The sequence below is a fragment of the Penaeus monodon genome, chromosome 10 (assembly GCF_015228065.2).
Source record: "Penaeus monodon isolate SGIC_2016 chromosome 10, NSTDA_Pmon_1, whole genome shotgun sequence".
NCBI classification, from domain to species: Eukaryota; Metazoa; Arthropoda; class Malacostraca; order Decapoda; family Penaeidae; genus Penaeus; species Penaeus monodon.
Genome location: NC_051395.1, coordinates 16,782,000 through 16,789,499, shown reverse-complemented (window position 1 = coordinate 16,789,499; position 7,500 = coordinate 16,782,000).

Sequence of the window (7,500 nt, the reverse complement as noted above, 5' to 3'; positions counted from 1 at the left end):
AGAGAGAGAGAGAGAGAGAGAGAGAGAGATAGATAGATAGATAGATAGATAGATAGGTAGATAGGTAGATATACAGATAGATAGATAGATAGATAGATAGATAGGATAAATAGATAAATAGATTAGATAGATAGATAGATAGATAGATAGAGAGAGAGAGAGAGAGAGAGGAGATTATTTGAAATTATCTGCCGCGTCAACAGCTAAGGTCATTAGCGGCGAATACCGTGTTAGATAGAAATATTAAAATGTTTAAAACTTTAAAAACCTATCAAGAAATATCTTACAAATAACATAAATTATCATAATAAAAATCAAAGCATAAATATCATGCTCTAAACGTATAAAAATATTGCATAAACATTATGCATAATTAAATTTTATTGAAAATATTAGTCTCCATAAGGAAACTAATAAGACCATCTATGTCACAATCCTCTCCCAGTACATTTTTCAGGGTATATGTGGGAGACAAGTACATACGTCTTTGATCTGAGAATGTTGCACATCTCTCCTCTACATGTGTGACCGTTAATAGCTCTTGGCATCCCTCATAAAGCGCTTCACTTTTAGCCATCATCGGCCCATGAGTCAGTCTTGTGTGCCCGATTCTTAGTCTTGTTAATACAACTTCTACTTTTCGGTTGGGATGGATGCTGGTCACCCAACTGCCAAGGTCATCTCTAATCTCTCGCAGTTTGTTTCTGGAGGTATGCCTCCATTGTTCCTTCCATTTATCACGAAGACAACTCCTGATGCTGGGTTTCAAGTCGGTGTGTGGGAGAGGAAAACGAGCATCGATCAGCTCGCTCATTCCCACTGATACCAACATGTGCTGGCACCCAACACAGAGTTATCTTTTTACATGTTGACAACAGTGCAAGCCAATCTTGAACCTCCCTCATCACTGGATGTGATGAGTTTAAGCTCTTGATTGCTTGCAAGGCAAAACGAGAGTCACAATATATTCGTAAGATCGTAAGTCATCTTGACTGCTGCAAGGATGACTTGTGACTCTGCAGTAAAGATCTAGGCTGCTAGAGAAAGACTGCCAAATGCAGTCTTCTTTCTGCTCTCTGTTGTAAAGCCCACACCATTTTCAGATTTTGAACCATCTGTATATATTGCATCTGATCCTTGGTCCTTAGAAATGTGTTAAAGAAATCTCTCTCTGACTTCTGCTTCGGATTTCTCCCCTTTCCCAATTCCGATTAAATCCAGCTCGACTTGATTGGTCCAAGGGGGAAATTGGGGAATTCCAGCAGCCAGAACCTTAGTGAGATTTAAATCAAGATCTTCCACAAGAAAACCAATCTCGATGTAGGAGATCCCGGAAGCCTATGTAGTCTTGTTAGTAAATCAGGTTCATGTAGTCCCGGTGTAATGAAAGAGATGGTTCTCCACTCTCAGCATACAGGGGCTCCATAGTTGAAGACCTGAAAGCAGATTCTGTACAGATTTTGAGAGCTTCTTTATGAACTGAGTCCAACATCCAGAGAACAGTGGGAGTTGCAGATGAATAAGACTCACATCCATAGTCAAGTTTTATATATATATATATATATATATATATATATATATATATATATATATATATATATATATATAAAATATAGTATAATTATGATTTATATATATATAAATATATTATATATATATAAATATATATATGTATATATATATATATATATATATATATGTATATATTATATATATATATGATTATATACATATATATATATATATATATATTATAATATATATATATTATATATATAGCTATTCGTGTATATTTCTATATATCATTGAAATGATAAGATTTTTATTTTTTATATATTTTTATGTAATATTTCATTCTCTCATTCTAGTCAATTCAACAGTCCTCTTCCTTGGCATGGCACTTGTTGCTCTCGCTGCATTCCTTGAAGGATGTCACATTAGTGTATATTCTTTTCAGCTCTGTAAGTGAGATATCATATTGGATATAATATTGTCAAATTACTAAGGCAGTCTCTGTACAGATGCAAAGTTTGGAAAGAAACACATTAATAGCTGTGCATTTTTGCCTTACTTTAACGTTTGACATGGTGTATTCCATGTAGCCCTTGAATCCTACAAATTAGGTCCCAAGTATATCATGCTACATTGCAGTGAGTATTGCTCCTAATTAGAATGCTGCCTTTTCTTTTTTGGATAAATTCATAGCCATGTCTTCTTAATGCTTGAACCGTTGTTTTGCACCATGGTACAATGTGACTCTATTGCAGTGATCTCGCAAGTGTGCCATACTCATAGTAATATAAAGCCATTTAATCAAGAACATACATCTGACATGACGTGCTGATCTAAGACATCGCTGTATCAATTCGCCATCCTCAGTCATTGGTGTGATTACAATTATTCAAAATATTGATAGGGGTCCGTCTTTCTAGACTGCCAATGTCATACGTTTCATTGCTCACAGCTGAGAAGTCCATTTGAAGAACATGGTGTAATTCCTGTTTAAAACTGCATCATGAGAAAGGAAGCTCCTTCCAGGTTTCAGTGGACAGGTATTAAGCCTTATTCCGTGTGAATGGCACTGAGAACCATCCTATTAGATTCCATTGAAAGGTACAACAGGAACTTGAGTCTATCTAAAGATTCCATGTCGCATGATTCAGTCATTCTGCATGTTCCATCTGCAAGCATGAGGTCCTTCAAATCCCCAAAATGGAGTATTGTATGGAAAGTGCGTCTTCTGAGTGCATAGTGATTCTGTGAATAGGTGAACACAGGTTAAGAGCTACAGATGGATCTCCTTTCATGATTCCCTTTTTTTGGATTGTGGGTGAATCCGTCTATTTCAGTAGCAAAGTACATTACTCTTGTGATTTACACACCTTGTACCTCCAGCTAGGGTCCTTTCAGGGACTCTGATACCTAAAGTTGTCCAGCTAGCCCCTTTAGCACGGCTTAGTTGTCTTTTTGGATGCAAATACACCTGTAGCCTTAATGCATTCTGCAGGGGGATTCATCAGCATGTAGAGGCATCCTGTGAAATGTGTGCCAGGTGGTGTGAGCTGTATTAGCCAAACTGGACCTTTCAGATCTTCCAAATGCACCTATTCAGTCTGTTCAAGTCGATTCTCCATTGCTGGATCAAAGGATACTGAGCTTTGCTTAAGGATGGAATCTGCCAACAGTGGAAGGCCCTGTGGAATGGTGTGCACTCGTTCATAAAGGCTCTACCTTGACTGACGGACTCCAAGCCTTCACTGTGAGGTGTCGCCAATTGAAATCCCCTATGCGGTGGAATCCTCAAGTACAACATCAAAAAGATTTAACGAGGTAAGGTATGCAGAGATGTGTGCAGTGATCACTAGAGTACTCCTCCATGAGGTCCTATCAAGAGTACCCATAGAATGGGTTTGAAATGGAACTCTCTGGAAAGATCGGACGATTTCCCTGGATAATATCTTGATAGGCTTACACAAATTGGGTTACATGATCTTAGATGTTTGCAGTGCTTCCCATTTGCATGAATTCCTGACATTTCCATGGATAGGGTACCAGTATTTTCAGGGACAAATCCTCATAATGTGTTTAGCAGCACCTTTGGTTAAGACCTGCCCCACACCTTTAGGCTGTCTCTTTCCAGGATCTTCGGAGTACCTTTAAAGGGTTGTTTACCTTTGGAACTAGTTTCCAGGCTTCCTTTAGACAGGCTTAGGATTTCTTTGACTGGGCAAATGACGGACCTGAGCCTTTGCTTAAGGGGCATTCTGCCTAGCTGTGGAGGCTCCTGTAGATGTGGTGGCAGTTGTAGCTGTCACCGTTGAGGCCCCTGGAGCCCTCCCTGATGGCTCCAAAGACCCTATCCTGAGAGGTCTTTCGAACAGGCTCAGGATTCCTTTGCCTGGACAAAGGGCATACCTGAGCCTTTGCTTAAGGGGCATTCTGCCTAGCAGTGGAGGCCCCTGTGGATGTGTTGGCAGCTGGAGCTGTTACCATAAGGCCTCTGGAGCCTTGACTGATGGCTCCAAAGACCTTACTTTGTGAGGAGTCTCCTCCCCTACTCTGTTTCTGGTGGAACAACTCACCAGTAACAGTTTCAGCATTTGAGGACTGAGGTTTAAAGGTTGTGGCAGAATGTGTGGTGTAAGAAGTATTGGAGGGCAAGAGATGACGGGAAGGAGGATGGGCTAGAACCGAAGCAAAGGACTTTTCTGGCTGTGCAAACAGCACACGGGCACTTCACTTTGCCTCTGGAAAACTAACTTTCTCCTTACTCCTTATTACCAATTACCAATTTTCAAATCTGTATCTTTTACATTACTTTGAAGAAGCTTCATGAGCTTCTTTGCAGTGGTAACAACATATTGGGCCTGGACATTTGACATCTCCTTGATGACCTGTTGTAGCACACTTTACACACACACTTTTGGTTGTCCATTTTCTTTACAACGGCAAGAGTTGGCTCCATGCCCATAACCCTGGGAGTGGAAGCATCGCATAGGGTTGGGCACATATGATTTTACTTTGAGGTGGCACCAAGCCACCCTAACTGATTCTGGAAGGACTAACGTTTCAAAAGTTAGAAGGAGAGCTGGTGTCGACTGTTCTAAACCATCAACGTATTACTGTTACTACATTAAAATTCTTTAGTTCCTCTAACAGTTTCTCCTCTGAATGCCTTATCAGATCTCGGGAAGAAACAATTCCCTTACACTGATTGAGTGTTTTGTGAGAAGAACATGAAACTTGAGCCCCAGGGATGTCGCATATCGCACACAGATGGTCACTCTCATCCGGTGACGAACCTTAACTATAAGGCTACCTCCATCTCGCTGTGGCGTGATGAGAGGATCATGTTGACACACCTCAACTATTTTCAGATGTTCTTCAAAAATATCAAGATCCATGATTGATACGCCTTCAATGGTCTTCACTACAAGGTCTTACTAAATGAGATACTTTCATATTTACCAGGTAAGATTTCCTTTATGGATTGAGGAGGACTTTTCTCCTTACCTGGTTTAGGAGCCCGGGAACCATTACGATTACCATTCTTGCCCTTAGGAAGCTTTGAAAAGTTCCAGAGCGACAAGTGACGTTCCAGAGGGATTGGCCAGGGGACTGTGTAGGACGTCAGGGAAAGAGCTAGGTCTTTGTAAATTTGTAGAAATCATACAAATTAGAATTCTTGCAGTTCCCCCCCCCCCACCATGTGAGTCCCACGAGAGGAATGCTATAGTTGAGGCTCAAATCTCCCAAGCAGCCACAGGATAGAGAGGACAAATATCAGCAAGGTCACTATTACAGTACTGATGGCAGTCGCGGGACCTATGCACTGCCGACTGAACAGTGCCTGCTGGACCCTAGCCATATTTGACCAGCCGATTGACTTGACCGGGCCTTGATCAAGCCACCCGTCTAACCAGAATAGAGGACTAAAGAGATGTGTTGCTAGCTGCAGGGCGCAGCCTGCAGCATCGCTCAACCAGGACTCCAGTCTCCTAGTAATACGGGATGCCACACACGTGGGAGAGGTCTCCCAGGTCCAAGATGGAATGAAGCAGGGGTTGGTCCACCGTCCCCTCTCATAGGTCTAGGTGCACCAGGACGCCATTTTGTTGCATCCCTCACTGGTGACCCCTCCAGTATGGGGAGAGAGAGAGAGAGAGAGAGAGAGAGAGAGAGAGAGACAGAGATAGAGAAACAGATAAGATAGATAGATAGATAGATGGACAGATAGATAGATAGACAGATGGACAGATAGATATATAGATAGATAAACAGATAAATAGTAAAAAAAAACACAGAGAAAGATTATATATATACATAGATAAATAAATAGATGAAAATAGATAGATAAATAGATAAACAGATAAAGAGACATAGATATAGAGAAAAAAATAAAAGAGGAAGAAAGATCAAGGACATAACAGAGAGGGGATAGAGTGAGAAGTAAACAAATATGAATCAGGAATCAAAGAATGGTATATAAACAAAAGAAAAATATAGATAGATGCATCAAAAGAAAGAGGAATAAAACGGAAAGGTAAAAACCAGAGAGAGAAAGATGAAAGTTTTAGAAATAAATACAACGCTGCGGTTATTTTGTCTATACGCCGAATATGGTATTAACTTTTTCCACAATACTTTTATACAAAAAATAAATACAATTAACATGTTTTATTTGGTCACAATCCCACACGAACTCACCGAAAAAATCACTCAATGAAAACCATTGGCACTGTGAGAAGACAAAGCACTAAACCCTACACTATATCTTGATTTTGTCATTATTTCACCATTAGAGAGAGAGGGGATGAAGATAAAGTCTTGGCACTGTCAATTATAACTTGATTAACACACAATACTACGTCATCTAGTCAAACCAACCTCAGCGTTCTTTTATTTCTTCTCTATATTTCATTTCCGATCTCAGAAAATATTCCAAACTTCCGTGGTAATAATTCTACCAAACTGAAATTAAGTGGGATAATTGAGGGAATTACACCATAATACCGCAGTTAAAGAATAGCATACACATTGACAGATAAAGACTGTTATAAGATTGATATGTGTAATCGTATTGCTCGTCCGCAAGGTAAATGCTTAAAGGTTATACTTTGGTTCTTAATCATGTTGGAGGCATTAGAGTCATGCTGGTATACCATGTGATGAAATGAAAATGATAACAATATTAGCTGAAATGTAAATACTAATTATAATATTGTTGGTTTTGATGACAGTATGCTAAATTATCTCTATACTAACGAGGAAATTGGAAAAACAATTATGATCATAACTGTGGAGGACGAATAAACATTTGGGAAATCTGTTTCTATTCGACTGCTAGAGGAAGCGATAACAAAGTATGTGATGTTAATGATATATATGACTTTCGGAAAATAAGGTAGGCGTGGAGTTCGGCTAAGAGGTGAGCTCGTGACGTCGCCTATCTGTGACGTCGCCAAAGGGGTTCCCAAAATGCCGTAATTCTGGTCTTTATACCGTAATCCATCTCTGCGGAAGCTACCCATAAACATTCATGCTGTTGTAGTTGGCATTTAAATTTTGTAAGAAAAGTGAGTTTTATGCGATTAATATAACGTAATTCATATACAGACACGATTCAGAAAACATTTTACAACCACTGTATACACAGGAAGTCCCTGTAACTGCAAAAATCATTATGTACCGCCATCTTAAGGAAGTGAAAGTTAAGTATGCATGTATAATGCAATACAGGAAAAAAGGCTGGTAAACAGGTGTATTTTCATTTTTTTTAATACACATTCCGCATATTCCGAAATTCTTGGCTGCATGACACGTCTGTGAAACTCTGGTGGCAGAAATTGCAAACTGGATTCTCGCACATGACCTTAAAGTAATAAGGAAAATAGTATAATTTCTTTTTTTTTGTTTTCTTTTTATTTATTTATTTATTTATTTTTTGTTTGCTGACCGCAGTATGGTATTAGCAACTTTGATCATTTCACAGATATACTG